Source organism: Equus asinus, chromosome 9, assembly GCF_041296235.1.
Source record: "Equus asinus isolate D_3611 breed Donkey chromosome 9, EquAss-T2T_v2, whole genome shotgun sequence".
Classification (NCBI taxonomy): Eukaryota; Metazoa; Chordata; class Mammalia; order Perissodactyla; family Equidae; genus Equus; species Equus asinus.
In genome coordinates this window covers 55,801,659-55,826,780 of record NC_091798.1, presented here as the reverse complement: position 1 = coordinate 55,826,780, position 25,122 = coordinate 55,801,659, and the positions used below count along the sequence as shown (strand labels likewise).

Genomic DNA, 25,122 nt, shown 5'->3' with positions numbered 1-25,122 from the left:
GGTTTGGATCCTGGGTGCAGACCTACACACCACTCATCAAGCCAGGCTATGGCGGTATCCCACATAGAAGAACTAGAATGACCTGCAACTAGGATATACAACTATGTACTGGGGCCTTGGGGAATATCTGGTCTACAAAGCCCTCAAGGACTGAGTTTCCTTTAAGCATTCCTCTTGGCCATCTCTGACATAGCAGGTTCATGCTAACTGTATAAACTGTCAGCCAGAACTCCATTCATCAAATCTACCTTACAGGCGGCAGGTTGGAGGAAAGGAAGAAAAATTTCCTCCAAGGGTATGGATGAGCTCTTTTAAAAAATATTTTCAGAAGCTGTCACTCAATACTTTCACTTCTATCCTTTTCCAACTTTGTCGTATGGTCACAAATTCCTTCAAGATAGTATTTATTCTGCATGAGCAACTGGTTAGTTAAAAATTAGATTCTATTTTTAAGGAAAAAAAAGCTATCTCTATCAGATTACCTGAAACACATTGGCTAAGAGTTGGGGAGGGAGTGTCCTGGGAATAAAAATGGAGACTATTATCAGGAGATAAGGCAATGAATACAGGGAACAAACAAAGATGTCTAGTACACTGAAAAATAAGAATAAGAAGAAATATGAATGATGATAAAGGGAGAGACAAAATGCATGGTTTTACAGCAAGGTTGGGGACAAAGTAATGGCAGAAAGAGGTGGAAACAGGCTTCACACGGAATTTTCAGTATTTGTATGTATGGCTATTAGAAGAATTTTGTATCAGATGCCAATATATCCCATAACTTACCCATAACCAGCAGATGTCCCATTTCAGAACTAAATAAAATTAACATTTTCCCTAAGAACACAGACTTTTCATACTGCATGTGGTATTATATTTAATTACTAACTAGCTTTTAAAACATTTCATTTATTTTTGAGTTAATGGATTTACTCTTGCTATGAAAATATCAGTTTCTCCATTACTTATTTGAGTATTTAATTACTTAAAGAGCAGGTTAATTTTATAAAAAGAAAGAGGAAAACGGATAAAAGATAGCTGCTATGATATAATGACTTTATTGCGTAATTCTCAGCCATCTGTGGAGAGAAAATAATTTTCACTCCTACAATGAGAATGTGGCTATAGAAGAAAAGATTGAGTTGTCTTCAAAAAGTAGGACATCCAAACATTGGCCTTAGCTATTTACTAACTTTGTGATTCTGTTCTAGAAAATTTTTCCATGAAAATATTTTTCTTCAGAAAGAAAGATAATACCTAACTTTTTTTCTTATGTGGAAGTTTTATAAAAGTAAAAGTCATTACCTATATCGATGGTTCTCAAAGGGAGCAATTTTGGCTCCCAGGAGACATTTGACAATGTCTGGAGATATTTGTGGTTGTCATAGCTGGGGTTGCTAACAGCACTTAGTGGGTAGAGGCCAAGGATGATGCTAACCATTCGACAGTGCACCAACCAGTTTCCCCTTCCCTGCCCCCAACAAAGAATTATCAAACCCAAATGTCTACAGTACTGAGTTGTAAAATCCTGATCTCTGTGAGTGTATTTGGAAGAGAGAATCTTCTCTATTAATGCTAAAAAGATGCCTTTAAATTTATATTTGATTTTTTAAAATAATACTTATGTATGATTAAACTTGTCTAACTCTAAACCAAGAGTTCTTGAGTTCCATGCAATGCAAGGATGTCCATGGATCTTAAAATCATAAGCAAAATCTTACGTATATGTAAATCTGCATATTTTTAATGGGTCAAGTCCATAGCTTTTATCTGATTCTCTGATGGACTTAAGACCTCATGAAGCCAGCCACGGAATTCATACAGAATGCCAAAGAATCCTAGTATATTAATCAGCCATTATCTTCCCTCCAATGAGCCAAGCTGCTGTTTCTGGCTTTGTTTCTCTGCACATTCTCTATCCTTACTGTATTAAGGCCATGACACTCACGGAAATGAAGTTTAAAGATTCCCAATTAAGTCTTCTTTTAATTAATAGAAATAATATCAACAAGTAAAGTTCCTTTTGGAAAGCTTGTGACTTAAGAAATCTGGTTTCCCACTTTAAGCAACATTTCTATAATTTACACTTGAATACATTAAATGTTCTTCGTGATGCATGCCACTTTGGTGTTTAGAATGATAGTATATCCTTTACAGTTAACAATGTATTTCCCCATAACCTGCTTCTTGCTTCTTGTCCTATCTCGGGAAATGACATTATTATTTATCCATCACTGGACCAGAAATGATAGAGGAAAATCTTCCTCATCTCTTCACTTTCAACTCCAATTATTTTTCATATTCTGTCCATTCTACATCCTAAATATCACTCAAGTCCCTTCCCTCTTCTTAATCCCTGGCGTTGTTTTTTTCAGTTCAATATCTTATTCTCTTTCAACCTAACTATCACATTAATAGTCTCCCAACTGCTATCCCTGATTCCAGGTCTGCTCTTTCGCATTCCATTCTGCACATTCCTGAAGAGCCATCGTCCTAAACTGCATATCGGACCAGGTCACTTTCCAGTTAAAAACATTGAGGGTCTCCCTTTTACCTACATGCTAACACCCCCTCCCTTTCTGTCCTTGCTCCTGCTACTGACACCCCCTCCAGAGGTGAGGCTCTAACTGCATTGATTTCTCACCACCCCTGGATATGTGCTTTTCTGACTCTGTCCCTGCTTTGCCTGAACGACTTTCCCTCTCTTGTTGAAATCCTATTCATTCTTCATGAAGAAGCTGGCCCCAAATTCTTCTCAATTTCCATCAGGCAGAGTTGATTATTCTCTTATTTATGCTCAAAAATCATTTGGGATTTACTTTAATATCTTATTCACCTTTAGTTACCAAGTGCTTTGAGCAGTTCATGCACACATGTACATTTCTAATAAATGTCTCTGTAATTGGACTCACAACACTAAGTAAATTCAATACTTCGCTCAGGACTGTACCATTATGGATGAACATTGTCTTTGTTGGTCAGGCTAAAAAATAGATAAAATATAATATAATTATATAAATAATGTATATTATATAAATATATTTAAGTAATATAATCTATAACATTAGGTTCGACAGGCCTTATTTCTTTTTCTATTAATGAAACGTATATGCAGTAGGTGCCTTGCAGATAATTGCAGAGTTCACAAGCTTTAAGTTGGATGAATGAAAAAAGTAACACTTTTCAAATTTTTGTTTAAAACATTAAATGATCCCGTGTCCGGGAATGCTGTTAAATATCCTACAATACACCCCAAGAAAGAATTATCTGGACCAAAATGTAAGTACATATTGCCAAGGATGAGAAACATTGCCCTACATTTTAATAAAGCAATTTACCTAGAGGCTATTGAAATGTAAGGGGTTGTTTTTATTTACACTAAATGGCCCCAAGCTTCTACGTTTTTATTGTACACACTACAAAGCGTTATTAAAATTATGCCCCCCTGAATCCATTTTATCCAGAAGCACACTGACTTCTGGGGCTCTATTAAAGTCAGAAGTCCACTGATAATGTGAAATTGAAAATGTAGAAATCATAAGTGGTGTTTGTGTATTGTTCATGGAAGTAAAAGGGGAAATATTAAGGTTGAATGTATTAGACACCCCCTGAACCAAAAGTACCTTGAGAGGCAAACACTGAGACCATTTTTCATTTAGCCATTACTGAAGTTATTGCATTTTGAATACAATATAATAGTGCTACTTTGATAGTGTAATTTTATTCTTTTGGAGTTAAAGTGCTATGTCATTGGATTGTATTGAGATGTATCTTGGTAAATATTGTTAGGGTACTGGGACCTCCTTCTGATTAATTCCAAGTTTAATGGCAGGAAAGACTGCTAAGTTATTTGTCTGATTTACAAGGATAATTTGCTTTCTCTTGGCAATGTGGGTGTATACATATGAATATTCACATTTTCTGGTTCATAATGGAGGCAAGATTGAAGAAAAGGTGGTAGGATATTGACATAATCTAAGGTAAAGTAAAAAATATGCCAGACACCTGCCAATTAAACTTGCAGCATTATCTTACTCCCTTCAAGTAAAATAGAACCATTTTAAGACACCTTCTATTTGTTGCCTTTTAGAAAGACTTTCCAGAAATACAAATCTATTGTAGTTGATGCAAGACATTATTCCGATCCTTGAGCTTACAATATTCAGTCGTGTATGCCTAAAATGCAAAGCATTTTGGAAGAAGAAAAAAAATTTAGTAGAATATATCTTACTTTACTTTGTTTCTAATTCCTTTTGAGTACAATGTTTTAAAAAAGGAAATGGAGAATAGAGATGATCTCTTGGCATAGGTGACCAGATGTTTTTCTAGGTCCAGTAGCTTCAGAGACCTTAACACAAGAGAATCCTTCATTTCTTTTCAAACACGACATAATTTTATTCAGCTTGTTTGTCATGGTTGACCTCCGTGTCCCACACTTCTGACCCTGCCTGTGCTTGGGGAGGGAAGACTAGTTAACCTGATTATATTAGGTTAGTAAAAAGGCAACCAATAAAGTCCAGCTTGCTGATTCACAAAAGGCATTCTATTATGTATTTAAAAGCCAGAGGAAAAGAGAAATGCCATTTCATAAAGATGAGAGAAGCATTTTATTGCTTGTCTACAGAATTTAATCATTGAAAAAACATCAGTGGATATTAGTGGGATAAGTACGGTTATCACTTGTTTTATGTAATAAAAACCTAAAATGAATGTGGTGTGTCAGAAATGTTTAAACAAGAAAGAAGGAGAAATGCTAGCATTTTAATTTTGTTTTGATTGAAGGTACTCTTATGCCACCACGAAAAAATAATACCATTCTTCTAGCGTGCCTCATCTCCATGGAACTCAGTAGAGCGTGCACATGTCAACATCCGATTCAGCAGGCTGCTGTGCAGTTACATAAAGGAGTTTTGCCAAAAGGAGGGATAATTATCACAGCCGTTCGTTTCCCAGTGCTCTCCAGTCTGGCTGCAAGTGTTTCTCTAAGCAGCACGTTGGTGAATAAAAGGGTAGTTAAAAAGAGGGGCAGGAAAAAGGGGATTTAGGAAGAAGGAGTTTTCAAAAATATTTTTGGCTTTAGAGAAAACGATTCACAATCATTCGCATGAGTAGAATTCTTGCTTGGCTTCGTCTAATGAAAACATTCTGAAAGCAGAGATTTTTCAGAAAACAAAACAAAGCAAAACAAAAACTGTCTTCTGAACACCATTAGTGCAGATCAAGAGGAGCCAGGGTAAGTAAACATCCCTGCTGTATGTCGCTGGAACCCCCACTGCCTCAGATGATGAAGTAAACATCTCATTTAGTGTGCTTGGCTATGTTCATGAAAAAGATGGAGCATCCTGATGACTGTTTTTCTAAATTGGTTCCTTTAGCATTTACACTTTGGTACTTTTTATGCTATACACTATATTGTTCTAACGTAATTAAATATTAGAAAATATTCATAACTCCGTTGCAAAAATGGCCAATGCTGATATTGTTAACAATAGCAGAAGGAAGAAAGCAAGACAATTATTTTGAGTCTGGTTTTATTTCTTGGCAAATCCACTATTGTGGCCTCCTTCAGTTGTGGGAGATGGGACACAGGGTGACGGCAGTTCTCTGGTTGAGGTGCACTAGGGGGCCTTGGGATCTTTTTTTTTTTAAATTACTTTACTGAGATCTCATTGATAGACCTTGAGGGTATTATGTTAAGCGAAATAAGTCAGACAGAGAAAGACAAATACCATATAATTTCACTCATATGGGAAGATAAACAAACACATAGATACGGCGAATAGGTAGGTTGTTACCAGAGGGGAAGGGGTTGGAGGCAGGTGCAAAAGGAGTAAAAGGGCACACGTGTGGTGATGGAAACTAGACTATGGTGGTGAACATGATGCATTCTATATGGAATCGGAAATGTAATGACGGGATTTTTTTTAAGAATCAGATTCTCAGGTAGCTTGTGCAACACTCCTCTGGAATTACCTACCAGAAAAAAGAAATGTTTTTGGTGAATGTTTCTGTCCCTTTGTAAAAAGGAAATACATGAACATTGCAGAATCATTTTTACCTGTGTTTGCATTTACTTTCTTCATCAGCCCTGGGAGGTACATATTAATGTCTATCACATTTTTTTTTTTTCACAAATGAGGAAACTGAACCTCAAAAACTATCTTGTTTAGGCCCTTATAACTACTGTGGGGTAGAATTTAATTTTGAGCCCCAGACTCCAAAACCATGACATCATACCAGGCACTGTATTTAGAATTTCAAGAATTGCTAATTGATCAATCCATATAAAGAGTTCAGCATTAGCTAATAATAAGGATATGCCACAGGACTGCACATAATTTAAGCAAATGAATGAATAAATGAAGCAAGCCAGCATATATTGCATGTACCCTGTGGAAGGAACATTTTGCAAGTGGTTGGAATTTGAACTTAATCATAAGAAGTTGGCGGTGGTCTTGACTAATGTAGTGGTTCATTTATGCTCAGAATAAGCAGCAGAAAAAAATTTCTGAAAAGTACTCTTTGAATTAATATTTTCAACTGGAATCTAAGAAGATGAAAAAATTACTTTTTTAAAAACATCGTTTACTCCTTTTCTATGGAAAACTTTGATTATGATGTTAATCATAACATTTATATATCAATAATAAAATTTTTTCAAAAGGTTGACAAAATATCCCCAAACAGGTCTGAGCTAGGCTTCTAAGATATGCTTTTTAATAGTCTTTTATGATGCACGTATATTGAAATAATTATAAATATATTATTAATATCACTGTTATAACATCCTTCATAAAACATAATTTCCATCATTGTTAAAAATTACATCACCAAACCGATTTCAACTAAATTAAATTAATTGGCAAAAATGATTGAAAAACACCCTTTTTCAAACTAATGTGATTCTATGTGGGCACATAAATATGTAATAAAGAAAGATATAGTTTAAGATAATAATGAGTAGTTTGTGCTTTGTGAATGCAGATTTCTATGGACAACAGAACTATATTTTTAGTTATATCTATAGCTAATTTTTTTAGAGAATTTCACCAAATTCATTTGTCAAGTATTTATATATCATAGACGGAGTTTACAAACTATCTTCTTATTTTAGAGGGTAAAGTTTGTAGGGTCAGTTTACACACCAAATATTCGATTTTTCTATGTAGAAGTCTCAAAATAGAAACAAATGGACTCAAGCTTTACTTATAAAAATGAAGAAAAGTGTTGATTTGGTATATAAATATTTTAAGGCATTCCTTAAATGGATTTTCATATTATTCCTTATATTTCATGTGCGTTGTTCTTCTGTAGCTCCCTTTGAATGAAAAGCCAAACACAATAGAGCGTAGTGTTAGGCAAGGCTGGGCATGTGGTTGGCGTTATTTTGAATTTCAATGTAAAGGCGTGGAGCTGGACAGATGAAAGAGTCATTTTGGGACAGACTTGCAGGGTCAGCTTCATGCGCTTGTGACCATTGTGGTTGCACAGGACCCTGTCTTCAGAAGCACCCCCCACCGTACCTGCACTCGCCTACACTGGGGGTTTAATGCTCTGCAGTTGCTGACTTGATATTTTTGTCTTTGAGTTTGAGTTTTGTAGGTGAGGTTCAATGGGATAATGGAGAATGCACTGGAGGCTTGAAGCTTCCCCTCAGGCATGGTTCCACATTCCAGCCCACTTTCCCTCCCACATCCAGAGATCACTGCCCCCCTCTGTCTCAGTGGGGACCAAGGCACTGGTAGCCCTGTGATGTGCTCTGAGCTGCAGTGCAGAGCCCCACCGGTTGTGGGGGGTCTGCGCTCAACCTGTGCCAGAAGGAGCATGACATTAAATACCAAATAAGGGGAAGGCCCAGTGGTGTAGTGGTTAAGTTCAAGCTCCACTTTGGCAACCCAGGGTCCAGGCCTGGATCTCAGGCACAGACCTAGCACCACTCAGTCAAGCCACACTGTGGCAGTGTCCCACATAAAAAAGAAGATTGGCACAGATGTTAGCTCAGGACCAATCTTCCTTGCCAAAAAAAAAAAAAAGCAAATAAAAAACCAGAGAGACTGGGTAGGAAAGGACAAAGCTTTCTTCCTGCTTTTTGAACAAGGGCCTTGAAGTTCACTTTTCACTGGCCCCTGTAAATTTTGTAGCTGGCCTTGGTAATTTAGAACTAATGATTTTGAATGTCATTGTCTGATGGACTAGATCAGATGAGAAGGGCAATTCTGAGGTGTGTGATATTTCAGGGTACCAGGTACTTATTTTAGAAAGTGGCCATCTGGCCTTACAGACTGAAATGTCATTTCTCTAGACTATTGCTTTGTCAGGTGCATGCACACTTACTAAACATCCTCAATACGTCAAGCGCTACCTACAGGTTTGCTCAGTGCATCTTGCTGGTGGATGAGCAGATTCCTTAGGCTGGACCTGCACTGCCGCAGGGCTCAGGAAAGCAGGCAGCTAGCAGAGAATCACACTTAAATATTTTAGGAAATGTCATAGGTAATTCAAGAGAAGAAATTAGTTGTGTCAATTCAGAACACAATGCTAGAATTAGCAATGTCATTTTCCTCAAGTTAAAATAATCAGTTTCAAGGTATTTTATCAATATTCATAGTTTGTGAAGCATGAAATGAAATGTTTTTCCAGCGTAGCTAGATGTTTATAGAACTTAAAGATTACAACGAAGTGCATCCATAACTGGCTTTTTTCTAATGTAATCATATGTATTGAATTCTATATATCCATATCCGTATAATGACTAAAACAAACTTCCTATAACTTGGAACCGATATATGGGCAGAATATAAAACATGCTAAATGGGTGAAAAGAAATCGTACACGATGTTTTTTAAAAATGCACTAGGTCTTTTTATCTGTCTACCTAGAATGCTTCACCTACATTCTTTTGCAAACTGATGACACATTGCCTGTCTAGCTTTTAAGAACCAGATTAAGTGCAATTTTTATGACTGAAAGCTTTTTGAAGCTTTTTTTGCACATCTCAAGAAAACTCTTCCCAAATTCTTTCACTACAGCATTTAGTTAGTTTTTTCTAAAGAAATGGTATTAAGTCTCTTATTCAAAATCCTCTTTCATCATACTTCCTTGTCCCAGGCATACCACAACCAAGATGGGACTATCAGTGGCACCATTCAGAGGGGACTCAGGTGTTAGTTACATCTTCAAGCTGTAACAAATAGCAGGCACTGCACAGTCTTCCTCTGTACCTGTCCCTGACCATGCTTAGTCCTCTGCACATCACAGGATATGGCGCCAATAACATTTTGAGAAATGCACAAATAAGAAAGAATTTCAATATGTGTAAGACCCACTCTTAGTAGTTTTAGGTTCAACTGGACAATCAACCTCACATGATTCTACTAGGCCATACTTGACAATGGCTTCATCAGAAGGATACAACGCAATAAACAAAACCTGCCAGTAGGGCAGTATCAGGTGATTCTCTATCATGAGAGTTCCCACAAGCATCTAGGGCTAAAGTCTTTCTCCAATCCCTCGAAGTGACAGCTCAGGTGTGAGAGTTTGAGATCGTGGGTAGGTATGAGACCCACCCTGGTTAACACGTCTCATGTCCTAAGTGGGAATCAGTATCCTTACAACAGCCCATAAGCAAAGAACATCACCAGTTACAAGAATGCACTGCATTCAAGAAATCCCACAAGGTATTTCTAGTCATTCACAGTCCTCCCAGACCAGACGCAGTTTACAAATGAGAATTTATTTTTATCGTAAGTAATGTTGCCTAGTAATACAACTGACATTATACCAGTATCAGGTCTCCATGGAAACAGAGCTGGAAAGTTAACTCAAGGTCATTTTTCTTTTCAGAGAGTAGGAGAAAATGTTTTGCTATCCTTTTATTCACACTAGGAAACAAATATTTGGGAATTTGGATTACCAAACAGGCCTTATTCTCTGACTTATAACACAATAAAATTCAAAATGACAGCTATACATTCAACTCAAAAAACTGAAGGAAAAAATAAAACCCGAAATGTTCCCAAAGAAAGTGTATAGAAAAACTAAAAAAGATAAAAAACAAATTAACAAAATAAAACCTATCAAACCTATAAAAGAAGGAAAATTTGATTTTAAAAATTATCTTTTATTTTGAAAAGAATGTCAAAATAGATTTTTCTTTTTGGCCATGTGTCTAAGTCCATTGGGACTGCTATAACAAAAACACCATGGACTCGGGGGCTTAAACAACCAACATTTATATCTTACAGTTCTGGAGGCTGGGAAGTCCAAGATCTAGGCACTGGCAGATTTGGTGTCTGGTGAAAGCACACTTTCTGGTTCCTGACAGCCTTCTTCTTGTGTTCTAAAATGGCAGGAAGCGCAAGAGAGAGCTCTGGCTTCTTTTTTTATAAGGGCACTAATCCCAGTTATGAAGGCCCCACCCTCATAACCTATTCACCTCCAAAAGGCCCCCCCTCCAAACACCATCACTTGGAGATTAGGTTTCCACATATGAATTTTGGAGGGACACAAACATTCAATTTACAGCACCATCACAGAGTAAGAAGAGGGCCCGGCCCAGTGGCGCAGTGGCAAAGTGCACACATTCTGCTTCTCGGCCACCTAGGGTTTGCTGGGTCGGATGCCAGGTGGGGACATGGCACTGCTTGTTAAAAGCCATGCTGTGGTAGGTGTCCCACATATAAAGTAGAGGAAGATGGGCATGGATGTTAGCTCAGGGCCAGTCTTCCTCAGCAAACAGAGGAGGATTGGCAGTAGTTAGCTCAGGGCTAATCTTCCTCAAAAAAAAAAATAGATTAAGAAGATAAAAGAGAAGAAGCAAATGATTAACTTTAGGCACCGAAAAGGAGAGCATTTAAGAGACTTTTATGCTTGTGCGGAGAAAATAGTTAATTTTTATTCATTTATACAAAAATATAAACTGTATTATCTTAGTTTATACAAAAACATAAATGATCAAATGTCCTTCAAGAAACATTTAACCAACCAATACCAAAAGATGAAAGTGAAGCAGTCAAACTTTCCCTGTACGATGAGGCATCATAGTGAAGTGATTGTACGGGCTATCTCTTATCACTGGCACTGTTCAGCATTGAAGTAGAGACACTAAACAATGAGATAGGACAAAAGTAAAAACCACATAATGTCTAAATTTTGAAAAAGAAGGATGAAATGATCAATATTTATAGACAATATGATTACTGATCTAGGTCACCCAATAGAACTGACAAAAACCTATTAAAACCAGCAAGAAAAAGAAGTAAATTAGCTAGATATAAGAATATTTTAAAATTCAGTATATTCCTTTGTATCAGCAGTAAAAACTTAAAAAATGTAATTTAAAAAATATTTCATCCAAATAGCAATGAAAGCTATAAATTATCTAGAAATAAACTGAACAAAAAATGTGAAAGATGTCCATGAAGAAAGTGATAGAACTACTGAGAGTCCCTAAAAGGAAGGTCTAAATAAATGTGATATTCACCACGTTTCTGATGGGACTAGTTAACATTTTACGGATGCCAATTCTACCCCAATTATTCCATAAATTCAATGATATCCCATATAATTTTAAAATTTTTCCAAAACAAACCTGACTCTGAAATGTACACTAGAGATGAAATGAATGACTGGAGTCCAGAAATACAAGCACATATGTAAGTGAATTGTTACATGATAAGAATAGCTTATCATAGGGGCTGGCCCGGTGCTGCAGCAGTTAAGTTCGCACGTTCCTCTTCAGTGGCCTGGGTTGGGGGTTCGAGGGTTTGGATCCCGGGTGTGGACATGGCACCGCTTGGCAAGCCATGCTGTGGTAGGCGTCCCACATATAAAGCAGAGGAAGATGGGCACGGATGTTAGCTCAGGGCCAGGCTTCCTCAGCAAAAGGAGGAGGATTGGCAGATGTTAGCTCAGAGCTGATCTTCCTCAAAAAAAAAAAAATAAGAATAGCATATCAAAATATACCAAAATAAAGAAAATTCAGTAAGTCCTGTTAAAATAATTGGCAATCCATTTGGAAAAAAATTGTTAGATTTACAAGTAATATTGTAACAAACAAGTTACATAGATAGATTGGCAAACTTCTTCCATAAAGGGCCAGATAATAAATATTTCAGTCTAGTGTAGGCCATACTATCTCTGCCACAAATATTCATCTCTGCAGTTATAGGGCCAAATGAATGGTGTGGGCAGCAAGTTTGGCTTGCAGGTGGTAGTGCTGACTTTGATTTCATCTCACTGAGCCAGAATTTCCTTAACCGGAAAATAGTAAGAATAATTACTTCGCAGCTTGACATAACAATGAATTAAAATGGGAAATATTTAGCTCCATGTTTAGATGTAGCAGAAATTTAACTTTCTGTCCTTACATTTTCGATACTGGACATTATGCCTGGCTTATAGTAGGTATTTCAAACGTTTTCATTTAACTGAAGTAAGAAACTTGCTGCTGTTAGTTTAACATTTAGGGGAAATAAGATAGATTTTTATTAAATATTTAAAATTATATATACTGATATATATTTATATGTAAGTATCTATTTGTTTTATAAAATATATATTTTATAACAGCATATAACATATATACAAATTTATGTATTTATACTTTAAAAATATATAAATATAGATTATAAAGAAAAGAATTATAAAAATTATACTAGAGTCCAAATAGATCTAGAATTATGAGACACTTCTGCTTGGACAAACTTTTTGTAATATTTTAAGCTTTTCTTTAACTTTGCTTGCTGTCTTTGACCTTTTTAAATCATGCTGCCCTTATTGTGTAGAAATGCTCTCAAAGTTACTACTTATATAAAATAATTAACTTGACATTTAATGACTCAAAGTCTAAAAATTATCTAGTATCACTAATAGTTTGCATATCACAGTTGGGTCTGAAAAGATTTATAAAAATGAAAAAATTACCCTTGAAGTGATGAAAACGTTGACCTATTCCATCCAAAAGTGAAGGAAATCTTAATTAGTTTTAAGCAAAGCCTTTTTAAACAGAAGGTAGCAATTAACCCATTGATCTGAAGCATGGGTCAGAAAGCATTTCTATGAGCATTTCAACTCATTGCTGGTTATGCAAGATCTTGGTATATGGGATTTATGTTTCATTATTTCAATGCTAAGTAAATTTATTTAACTTGTATAACTGTGATGGGGTATAACATGTCTTCATATTTGAAGCAAATATGCAAAAAAAGAGAATGTAGAGGTTTAAAAATGTATTTTAGAACCTATAATAATGGAAGTTCATAAAAATTTTTAAATTGGCAAATTATACATGAAAAGTTATTTGGAGCCTTTCTTTAGTGGGAAAAAATATTGGAGCCTGAGGCTAATGGATTGAACATGATATCTGATAGCAGACAGGGAGAGGCCTGAATATCTGTAACAAATCTTCAAAAGTCAGTAAGACTTAAATGCTTTCCTTTAATACCCAATCTTAGAATCCAATCAGTGAATATAAACATCTTCTGGTTAGAAGATTTTATTCTCTGCTTGTAATGTGTGGTCCCTGAGGGCTGAGAGGTGAGTATCTGCTTCCATGAGATATCTAAACAAATTGGTGGAACAGGAAAAGCTTTGAAATAGTGTTTACTCTTATCTTGAGTGGATGGCAATTGAATGAAACTCTCTTAATGTAGGAAAGAATGGCGAATTTTCCTCTCTTCAATTTGCCACTAAGAAAGCATCTGCAACTGAAGTTATGAAAGCATCTGCAGACTGGAGTTAGTTATTGCTTTCAGCTGATGGCTTTACCATTCCTCTGCTGTAAATGTCTGCCATATGTATTCCCTCTTCCTCTCTATCATACTTTCTATGCTTCCTCCAGCCACTATCCTCCTCAGAATTCTTCAACAATTCCTGTTACCCTTAGGATAAAAATCTAAATTTCTTTGCACAGTATAAAAGGACACCTTGGCCCCTACCAGCCTCTCCAGACACAATTATATTTTCTCCCTTTAATTTTGTGTTAAGCAACATTGAAGGTACCATGCTTTCCCCTGCTTTTGTGCCTTTGCCCGTGCATTTCCCTCTTTTTGAAATACTCTTATTTCGTAACTAATAGTGCATTAATTTTGCAAACTCCAACCCACCCATCAAGTCTCAATTCAAATGCCATCTTCTGCAGGCTTCTACTTCTATGCTCATTCTTTATTTCATACTTACATATATTATGGCCCCAATCTTCTTTTACCATGAATATTTGTGGGTCTCCTTGCCTTCTTGGTACTAATCTCCTTGGAGGGCAGGAGATTATATTTTTATAACCATAGTTCATAGTATCTGGTATACAGTAGGTAGCGAATACATATTTTTTGAATGAATGATAGATTGTTTTACCATTTTAAGAAAGTTTAATAAATAATGATGTAGATTGCTAAAGAGTCGTATATCACAGAGTGATAATGCATATGTATGAAACTATATTTGACACATTTAATTATCTTTGCCCCAAGCACATGAATTATGTTCCCATATATTTATGGAAAGTTCCTTTTTTATGGTTTTTCATACTTTCTAAATTTAATAGTAAAGCCAAAATATTAGTTATTGTAGGACTGCTGCTGATACATTAGTAACAGCTTCAGTGGTGATTTCCTTTGCATACGTGAAGGCTTATATTTCTAGATGATACAAAAATGCCACAGATAGGCAGATTCTGGTAATGCTGTCAGAAGTAAGTGCATCTTCGACCGGTTCAGTCCAGCCTTCTCCACTCCTCTATACTGATACGCTCTTGCATCTCCTTAAGCAACTCCATGATGAAAGACTGTCTTTTATTTCTTTTGTATCTTTCATAGAACATCTCTAATAATGAGCTAGAGTAAGCCCTGGACACACATTGATTAATTGTGTTTGTTGATTTTCCTAGTTTTAATCTTGGAGTTGAGAGAGAGGATTATTTTTTGGGTTTGATTGTTTATTTAATTACTTAGTGCTAGAGCTTTGTCTTGATAGTTGAGAGTAATATAATGAAAAATAATTATAATTAATAATTCTAACGAATAGAACAGTAATGACTGGGTTTGTCACAGAAGACTAAATGATTTACTCTGTGTGTATGTCTGTGTGTCTGCATTAGAGAAAGCACCATGCATGTGGGGTTCACCTACCCCCAAATGAAAGGGTTAAGACAGGGGGTCTCAGGTGGACTTTAAGGGATTAAAAATAAACTTAAAGGCATTACTCTCTGTCTCTGACTTTTCTAATAATTTACTAATCAATTGCTTATGGTATTAGATTTATTTTAATAACTTTCTGAACCTATTATAGTAAATCATTGTATAAATATTCTCTATCACATCATAACTTAAAGAGAAGACCATGTACACACTCCATATTGATAACTGCTGCCCAGCATGTTTGATGTTGGGTGGGCAGGGTTAAGAATTATGCCTAGGTTTCATTTTTTTTTGTTTTCCAAAAACTATATTCATTAATTATAAATATGTATATAAATTATTTTAAGTTGCTAATTTAAAACTATTGCAGATATTCATGAAGTAAAGGAAGACTAGTTCTTCGGCAACTCTGCTGAATCAAGAAAAAGGATATCCTGGGGCCAGCCTGGTGGGGCAGTGGTTAAGTTTGCACACTCTGCTTCAGCGGCCCGGGGTTCCTGGTTCAGATCCCAGGTGTGGACATGTGCACCACTTATCAAGCCATGCTGTGGCAGGTGCCCCACATATAAAGTAGAGGAAGATGGGCATGGATGTTTGCTCAGGGCCAATCTTCCTCAGCAAAAAAAGAGGAGGTTTGGTGGCAGATGTTAGATCAGGGCTAATCTTCCTGAAGAAAGAAAAGAAAAAAGGATATCCTTTTGGCAAGTTGATAATACATTTAGACTATGGATTGCAATGCAAGATTACATTTTGCAAAGTGTGTTGAAAATACTTTTTTGTTGTTTTAAATGAAGGCTCTCATAAAAATGATTTCTTGATTAACTACTTTTTGAGGGTGATATATATATAAAAGTTTATAGTCTGAAAACTTATATCTTGAGAACTTGGTATGTTTACAAGTGGACAAATTTATCTAAAGTTTTAAAAACTGTTAGAGATAAGAGAAGATCTTTTAATTGAAATATAAGCATGCTACTACTAAATTTATAATTAAATTATCAAATATTGCTTTTTATATGAAATTTAAATGGGATATGTTTAAAATATGTTTAGGCATTTAAACTTAAATCCTTGATAGTTCAAAGAATTTTGAATTCTGCATACTATTAACAAATAATTTCCTCATTCCTAATAATTTTTGTGTTTTTGTTAAACTATACTGACCACTTAAACTGATTTTTTGTCTTTTGTTTTCCTTTTTCTGGCAGCTCCTTCAGGTTGGAAGGAATATCTTTATTTGGAGGCATGTCAGCTCGTTTTTCTCACTTCAGCTTCATCATTATGACTTCTTGAGGCCAGATCTAATTTTGAAGTAACCCAGAACCTTCCCATCTCAAAGCAGCAAATCCCTCAACTTTGGAGCACAAATGATCACTGGTATAGTCTGCAGAAAGTCATCTGCCTCTAGTCTAACAGCCATGAGCAGTGCCCTGGGAACGAAAAAAGCCACAGCCTTAAATCTCTTCACTCAGAAATTACCGAGAAGATTAAAAAAAAAAAAGCTGAAAAGGACTAAACAAGCAAGCCAAGAAAAAAACAAACACCACACCAAACCCATCTTATTTCATCATTGAAATAAATATTTCCAGATGTGAGCCCAAGAAAATTTATATTCAGCAATTAAACTAGTAAATCACACATTGATTTATCATTTGGGAAAGTGAAAGTATAGAGATAGGAGGTATCTCCAGCCAGAATTTCTCAGCATTTCAAAATATGTAGATGAAAAGAAAACTGAACAATGAAGAACATTGCAGCAATGAACAGTATTAGGACAGAATGTTGCTGTTCGCAGAGAGAGAGGACGTTTGCCATCTTGTGTACACCCTCAAAGCCATAATGGAGTAACAGCATTGTCGTCAATTTGCTTGAAAAGTTTCTGCATTCACTCCTTCACCCCATATTGGTTGAGCAAGGGGGAGGTCAGTTCTCACTGATTGCTTCTCAATGCACTTCTGATATTTGCACTGTCACTTCCATTCAGGGTAATAATGTGTGCTATTATTTGCACAGATGGTCCCATGAGTTTTGAGACCACCATAAACAGTTTCTTGCAGAAGTCCAAAAAGGAAACATTGAAGAATTCTCCAGACATTGATTTCCCTTTCTTCTATAAAAATCCGTTATCTTATAAAAAGTGGACTTGTCTCAGACGGAAAAACAGCTACAGAATAATAATGGAAAAGCATCAGTGTGGTCAAATGAATCAAAAAGGGATCAACAGTTTTTTATTGAAGATCATTTTATATCATTAACAGCCAAGAAGTCAAATATAGTGAACTGTACACTAAACATTTGTGTTGAACATCTATTTGTTCTCTTAATTAGAAAAAATCATTTGTAATTTGTATTTGACATATAACCGTTTTTATAGCCATTTATCTATGCTTCATGGGAAAATGTACCAAACAAACAGCATTTTCAGTTTATTTTTCTAAATAAATGTGTTGTTTGTATTATTTGTAGTTGCTTATTTGGTTTTTATTACCTGAAAGATAAGTTTCTTATGGTTTGTTGACAATCTTTTGTCATATTAATTCAGAACTAATAGAAGACTGAAATTTCAAATATTTTTTTGGTATAAAATTGTGCTATTTTCTAAACTCTGGAGAAGAAGTGATATATTTTTCACTGTGACTTTCTTGTCAAGGGTTATTTAAATATTCTAGGTATACTAACTATATGAAGTTAGTTTTGATATTTGGGGACATTGCTGGAAAACAGAAAGTTTGGATTTGTATCAGTAAGCATTTTCCCTAAGTTCTCTTTCTGGAATTCTGCTCTAGAAGAAGATGAAAATTAGATAGATAGTTTTAGGCCATTAATCATACCTGATGTGTCCTTATTTCTCCTACCCAGAGGTCTGTTGAGAATTTCCATTGGTGTATACAAAAATGACTAGGCAATCACACTGGAGCAAAAAACAGAACTCTCAATCAACAAGGCCTTATTGAGTGCCTACAAAATTTACCCTTACCTGAGGCTCGTCAGCTGGAGTCAGTATTTATGATCGTTGCTATCACCAATAAATAGTTTTCAGCTTAAACAAGCTATTTTTATCGTTTTCTTTTTTTTATTGAGGTACAATTGACATAACATTCTATTAGTTTCAGGTATACAATGTAATGATTTGATATTTATATTTTTGCAAAATGATCACCACAATAACCTTTGTCACTATACATAGCAACAAATTTTATTTTTCTTGTGATGAGAACTTTCAAGATCCCCTCTCCTAGCTACTTTCAAATATGTAATACAGTATTATTAACTCTGGTTATAGTCACATCTGTGGTGCTGTGGAGTGTGGCTGGGGAGAGCACAAAGTTAGTGCCAGCTCTCCGAGGTCTCTGGAAAGGCTTTTAGTTGGCCCTTAGATGTGTGTTTAATTAGAAGCCTGTCCATCAGGTGCAGCTATGATGAGAGGCTAATAGTCCACTTTTGCAGAAAGCCTGAGCTCTGGGTCTGTGTCCTCTTGCTGCCTTTGGGGTGGTAGCTGTATAAGACATCTTTCTCAGGGCTGGCCAGGTAGCATAGTAGTTAAGTTTGCATGCTCCACTTTGGGGGCCCAGGGTTCGTGGGTTCAAATCCTGGGTGTGGACCTACACACTGCTCATCAAGCCATGCTGTGGTGACGTCCCACATATAAAAATAGAGGAAGATTGGCACAGATGTTAGCTCAGGGACTATCTCCTTCACCAAAAACCAGAAAGAAAGAACTGTTTCTCCCTTGCTTACTGTTCTGCGGGACCACGAGTGTAAGCCCCACTGGCCACCAGAGCCAGGAGATGTAGAGGCATCCCTTGGTGGCAGCTGCAAAAATTGGGGTGCCAGACAAGGGGATATGCTCTTTTCTGGGACGCACTGGCAAGCTGGAGCAAGGCAGCAGGCCAGTACAAAGATTGCCACCACTGGCCTCCATTCCCCTCCGTAGCCCCTAGTTGGGTGCCAGACCAGAAGCCCACCCTTCAGGCTGAAGACCCAGGACAAGCAAATAGGCCTCTTTCTCAGAAAGGCAAGAGATGTTTTTCAGTCTATTGTCTCAGCACCGTCCTGGGGGTGGTAGCCTGCCAAGAACTGTCTCAGATTGTTACAGTCCCCTAGGACCCAGGATCGCAAGTGCCCCTGACCTCCAGAGCCAGGTGATCAAGGGGCATTCCCCAGGTGGCAGCTGCAAAACTCAGGGTACCAGCCACGTGTAAAACCTCCCCTCGGGGAGATACTCCTGCTCTGGAGCGTGGAAGAGGGAGAGTATATAACTGGCACCCACTGAGAAGAAAGAGAAAAAGAAAGCATAATGTTTAAAAGAAGGAAAAGAGATGATGCCTGCTGGCTAGCAGGAGGCAGAGGGAGGGCCGAAGATGGTACCCGCCAGCCAGCAGACCTCTAGATATATTCAAATTAGATGCCTGCCTCCAGGCTGACGCTTTAAGATTAGCAAGAGCTTCATTCACATAAAGTCTGGACATTGCTGGATTGGCTGCCTCTGCACTGAGCCCTGAACCAGGTGAGTCTGTGCCCAAGCTCTTTGAGAACCGTTCCTCAGTTCATTATAGTCTTGTGGGTCTTGTGGACATTGATTTTCAAGGCTACAAGTTTGGAAGGTTCGTTTCTCAGGTATAGGTCTTAAAAGTTGGGGTGCCCAATGTGGGATTCAAGCCCTTCACTCCTCAAGGAGAAGCTCAGCGTTGAGTTCCCTCCCCATTGTTGTTCACCACGCAGGGAGTGGGGTTTATGGAGATTGTGTCCCAGCCTCTCCTGCCCACTGGTTGTAGGCCTTCTCTTGTTAGCCTGCTGCCTAGGACTTGCTCAGTTTTTGTTTTTTTTCAGAGAACGTTGTTCTGTACGTAGCTGCAGATTCAGTGTGTCCGTAGGAGGAGGTGAGCCCAGGGTCCTCCCACAGCCCTGTCTTGAACTGAAACCCCCAACAAGCTCAAACAAATTATTTTTAACAATTAAAAGAATAGGTCATTAGGTTTATTCCCAGACTATAATTTGAAACCCAATTCCCATTACATTGTTCTGCACACTTAAATTGATTTACTTTCTGCAATTTCTCTTGGTAGTACTTAGAGTATCCTGTAACATAATGTAGAAAATTAGTTTGTCATGCATGATTTGAACACCTGAAAATTGAGACACTGTACATGAAAATAATCCAGCTAGGAATCAAATTGCCAGTTCCTGTGAGATGTTAAGCATTGAAGTGTGCTTGCCTGGAATTATTCAAATTCTTCTAAAATCCTTGCTGGTTGCCTCATGCTGTGAATTATTTGAAATCATAAATAGGAAAGTCAACTTTTTCCCAAACATCTGACAATAAAATCCATCCAGAATAAATGATAAAAAATTACAGTTTTTCATTTTATGCACGTACTCATCAGTAAGCAGTGCTGTTTCTGCTGTTGTCTGTGGAGAGCCCCGAAAAGATTTTGCAAAGATGTGACATTATGAGGCCTGCTCTTAAGCAGGATAACTCTGGTAGTAGTTTGTAAAGTGAATTAGATGAGGCTGGAGGAGGGGGGGTGCAAACCAGACAAAAATGCATAAAATTTCCCTTCAACTTAGTTTATTTATTCTCTTCACCTTTAATTACATTTACTTTCTAAGTTATTTCATTTGTCCATCACTTTATCTTCTTTTGCCCTCTTCAAATTTTAAACTTACCCTTTGCTATCTTCACAATTCAATATTACTTTTACAAAATCTATTAAACAATTTTCCGTTCCCACTGAGAAGTGCTATTTACAGCGTTTTGGGATTGAGAATGCCAGTGTAGATAATCTTCACTTGCTGACACCTGCTTTTAGAGTGCTGGTATGTTACATTTACATGCAACTCCAGCTCTCTCCTTGCTGGTCCCAATTCGCATAATTATCAGGTTTATTTACATGAGTAAGATGATTCTCTTTATTTACTGAGTGCCCACTCTGGAACATGAACCGTGCTGGCCACTAGGGAGAAACGGGTGAGAAAAAAAGACACACATTCTATTTTGATGGAATTTAAAATCTAGTTGGAGAGAAATACATTAAACGTGTAATTTCACTAGTTCACAAAAAATTACAACTGTGCTAAGTTCTATGAAGAAAGGTATATGGTGAGCTGAGACCATATATCCAGTGGATCTAACTCAGTGGAGGAAGCGAACTTTGAGCTGAGATCTGAAGGGTGACTAAATGGGGCAAAATCGTGTGCAAAGCAGTGCAAAGGGGAAAGAGGATAGGAGGTCAGAAGATCTGAAAACAGGGCTAATTAGATTGGAGCAGAGTAAAGAGGGTAGCACGGAGAAAACTGGTGAGCTAGGAGCCAACCTTACCTAATCTATATCTTGGGTAAAGCAGAAAAAAAAAAACAGCTGTGAGGAATAAAAACAGTAAGTATACAGAAATAACAGAAGTAATAGCAAGTCTATCTGGTCTAACAAATGTAGGTGGACTTAATTCCTGAAAAGACTACGATCAGGCTCCCCCAACTCTTCCCCCAGCCCACAAAGGATTTACTCCTACACCCAAAGTAATGCAGATAGTTATACAATAAGACAGTGGGTTAAAGCACGTCTGATTGAATTCAAGCCATAAGGAAAGGGGGTCAAAGTGAATACCAAGGGGAGCAGAATTACAAATAAAAAATTAAGAATGGCAATGGGAGCATTTTTTTTATGGATGTAAGTTATACTTCTCAACGAAGATATAAAAAACGCATTCAGTAGGCATCTGTGAATTCATAAGGACTTGAGCAATACAAGTAGACTAAGAGCAAACATTTAGAAATATCTTGAGGGCTGGCCCCTTGGCCAAGTGGTTAAGTTCACCCACTCTGCTTCGGCGGTCCAAGGTTTTGCTGGTTCGGATCCTGGGTGCGGCCATGGCTCCGCTCATCAGGCCATGCTGAGGTTGCATCCCACATAGTGCAACCAGAGGTACTCACAACTAGAATATACAACTATACACTGGGGGGCTTTGGGGAAAAGAAGAAGAAGAAAAAGAAGATTGGCTATAGTTGTTAGCTCAGGTGCCAATCTTCAAAAAAAAAAAAAGAAATATGTTGAAACCAATCTCTGTAAAACTAAGATTTCCTATATGTTTCAGAAAACTAAAGTAACAAATAAGAAGCTATTTAAATCTGGTATGGCAACTCCCTAAAATCATAGGGGATCTGCTCTGACATCCTTAGAATGATGCAAACAGAACTCCAGACATTACACGCATGTTCCAGGCAGCATGATGAGGAGAGAGCTCACCTCCTCCTTTTTAAGGAAACACTGAAAAATGATCACACAATATTTTGGTATATTTGTCATTGTTCAAACTGATCATATCAGCATAAGGAGGACTAAGGAATGTAGTCCTTTGCCCAGGCACACTGCTGCATTGAATAAATTTAGTATTCTGATGCTAAAGAGGCTGGGGAGAATGAACAATGATGTATACAACTATGTAATTCTGCCACAAGACTTTAAAAATGTAGTGCCAATTCATCACGCCTTGGTTGATTACTGGGGACTCTAGACACTAAATTATATGCAAACCTGAGGGAATAAAATTTTCAACTCATAATTTCAAGAGCAAAATAATACAGTGAAGCCACATCATGTGAACATTTAATGTTTATGGATTGTACTCCACTCATGTCTCTCCCTTTCCATAAATGCATACCCAAGATTGGTAATGATATGGAGAACCTCTGTATCTCTCCTATTGTGAATATCTGATCACAGTGACTGTGATTCTGGTCCAGAAGACACTGTGCCTTTTACAGATGATATAAAGAATTTTCACAGGACTTTTCGACTCTGTGGGCTTTCATACCTCATCATTATGATATTCTAATATATTGGTAAAAAAAAGTATCAATAACTCACTTGTGCACACTTTAGTAGGGTGTTTTATCAATTGTTTTTGGGAAAAAAAAGAATATTGGAATTGTCTGACATCTTTTTATTCAACCCAAGCTTGGGGGCACATCTTATGCTGATTCTATGAAAGCATCCCTTACACTTTTTTGGTTTGGGCATAGCTAAAGAGAAGATCGTTCACTGGGTGCGGTGACAGGATCTAGGTATTCCAGAGGCTTTGATAGAGGAAACCATACACAAAATACATCAAATTAAAAAAATAAATACGTAACCAAGTAGATATATGGCTTCCCATAGAAAAAGCCATTCCCTACAATTACGTGCACTTGCCTAACCACACTCAGACACACTCATGGCTGCCTTTGGTCCTGTGCCAATAAGAGCTAAACGTATTTGAGACTTAGAGGTGAACAATAGCACACATTATGGCATGCAGCATGATCCATCAGGGAGAGGGTAGTCCACACTTTTCAAGACATTTCAGTCTTTTTAATCATAAAATAAAGCTAATCCATGAAAGACTAATTTAACCAGATGAGCTTCCTATAGCATGGGGACATATGCTTTGTAAGCTCTCTTTCAGTTTCTCTGGGGAAGTATCTAAATATTTCAAAAGTGTTTATTCTTATTATCCAATGTGCAGGTTGAATCTGCAATTTGCTAACCAGATACATTTTTTCTGAAAAATTTCTATGGTTCTACAATGCATGCAAATAAAATATGGAGTTAATTTTTTTTATGAAACATGAAAATGAGACTGTATAGGTGAATAACATTTAGTGCATTAATAATTCCTTTGGAAGATTGGCAAGAAGGAAATATGCAATATTTCACCATAATCCAAAGAAATTATCTTATTATTTTGACTTAGAATACTTAGAAATTGAGGGAAAGGAGTTGGGGTGTGCAATGAGGAAAGTATACAGCATATTATATTACTTTAAATTCAAATTTTCACTTTAAAAATACATGTTTAATTCATTATTATTATAAAAATAAAAATTATACATATAAGACAAAGTCCTCATTTACCAACATTTGTCACCCCAACCCTTCTCCAAAGAGACCCACCATAATCTTTGATATAGATATAAATACCAATAGGAAAATAATACCAATAGAAAAATATAGTATTGGTGTGTATATGAATATGAGTATGTATGTACTGTATATTTAGTGGCATCATAATTTATATAGTGTTCAACCCCCTGAATTTGTTCTACTCCAGAATAAATCTTGGAGATCTTTCCATATTGTTCTTGTATCTCATGGTAATTCTCTATAGAATTTAATTACTCATTTCTTAGTTATTGGATGTTTAGCTTATTTAATTTTTGCTCATACAGTCAATACTGTGTCCAAACACAAGTATAGGTGATTTCCTGTGTACTTGTGTACCCTCTAAGGTGGGAATTGAAATCAATTTTTTTCTTTATGAATACACAGGGCTAACGTTATAGTATTTAGAATTGCTACAGAGTTTTAAATTTTAATATTATTATTTGGTATTAGTAGTAGTGGTGTGTGAACAGTCTCTTTTTCATATCCAGAAGTTCTACTCAATTAACAGGAACTGAAACTAAGAAGAAAGTAAAACCTAGATGCAGGAGGTAATGGGAGATTTCACTGGAGAAGTACCATTTGGTAGGATAATTATTATTTTCCAAAAGTACGGATGTGGGCATTACTCTATGAAACACGAGGATAGAAGAAAAATATATTTCAAAAAACAAAACATGCTTCTTAATTATGCTTACAAAACGTTGGAAACTACTATGTTTGTTAAATATGTGGTACTTAATGTGTGGTGGCAGTTAATGTTGGGGCATCCTTGTAAAGATGCCACCAAGATTCTCTTTTCAGGAATGAAATCATGCTTTTGAGATAAAACATTGCCCTGGAAGTCAGGGCAAAACTGAACGCTTGATTATACCATAAAATGTGAGATGTGTTCTTCTGTGTGACAATTTATGATTACTCTGTTTTAGTCACAAAATTGCCTCCTTAGAAATCATCATTTTCAGCAGGAGAATGTACATTTTAATTAAAGAAGAGCGAACAAACATATCCACTTAGGTAGGGTAAAACTCCTTTTAAACGAAAATATGTATCTATTTGAATTTCAAATGC

General features: G+C 36.7%; 1 protein-coding gene across 1 annotated transcript in view; it reads left to right on the top strand.

The window, feature by feature from the left end:
• PRR16 (proline rich 16) overlaps window positions 1-18,169 on the top strand; it is a 478,303-nt gene extending 460,134 nt beyond the window's left edge. The window contains exon 8 of the transcript XR_001398541.3: window positions 16,343-18,169. The gene's annotated coding sequence lies outside the window, so the exon portion shown is untranslated. The remainder of the gene's footprint in view (window positions 1-16,342) is intronic.
• Window positions 18,170-25,122: the final 6,953 nt, after the last annotated feature.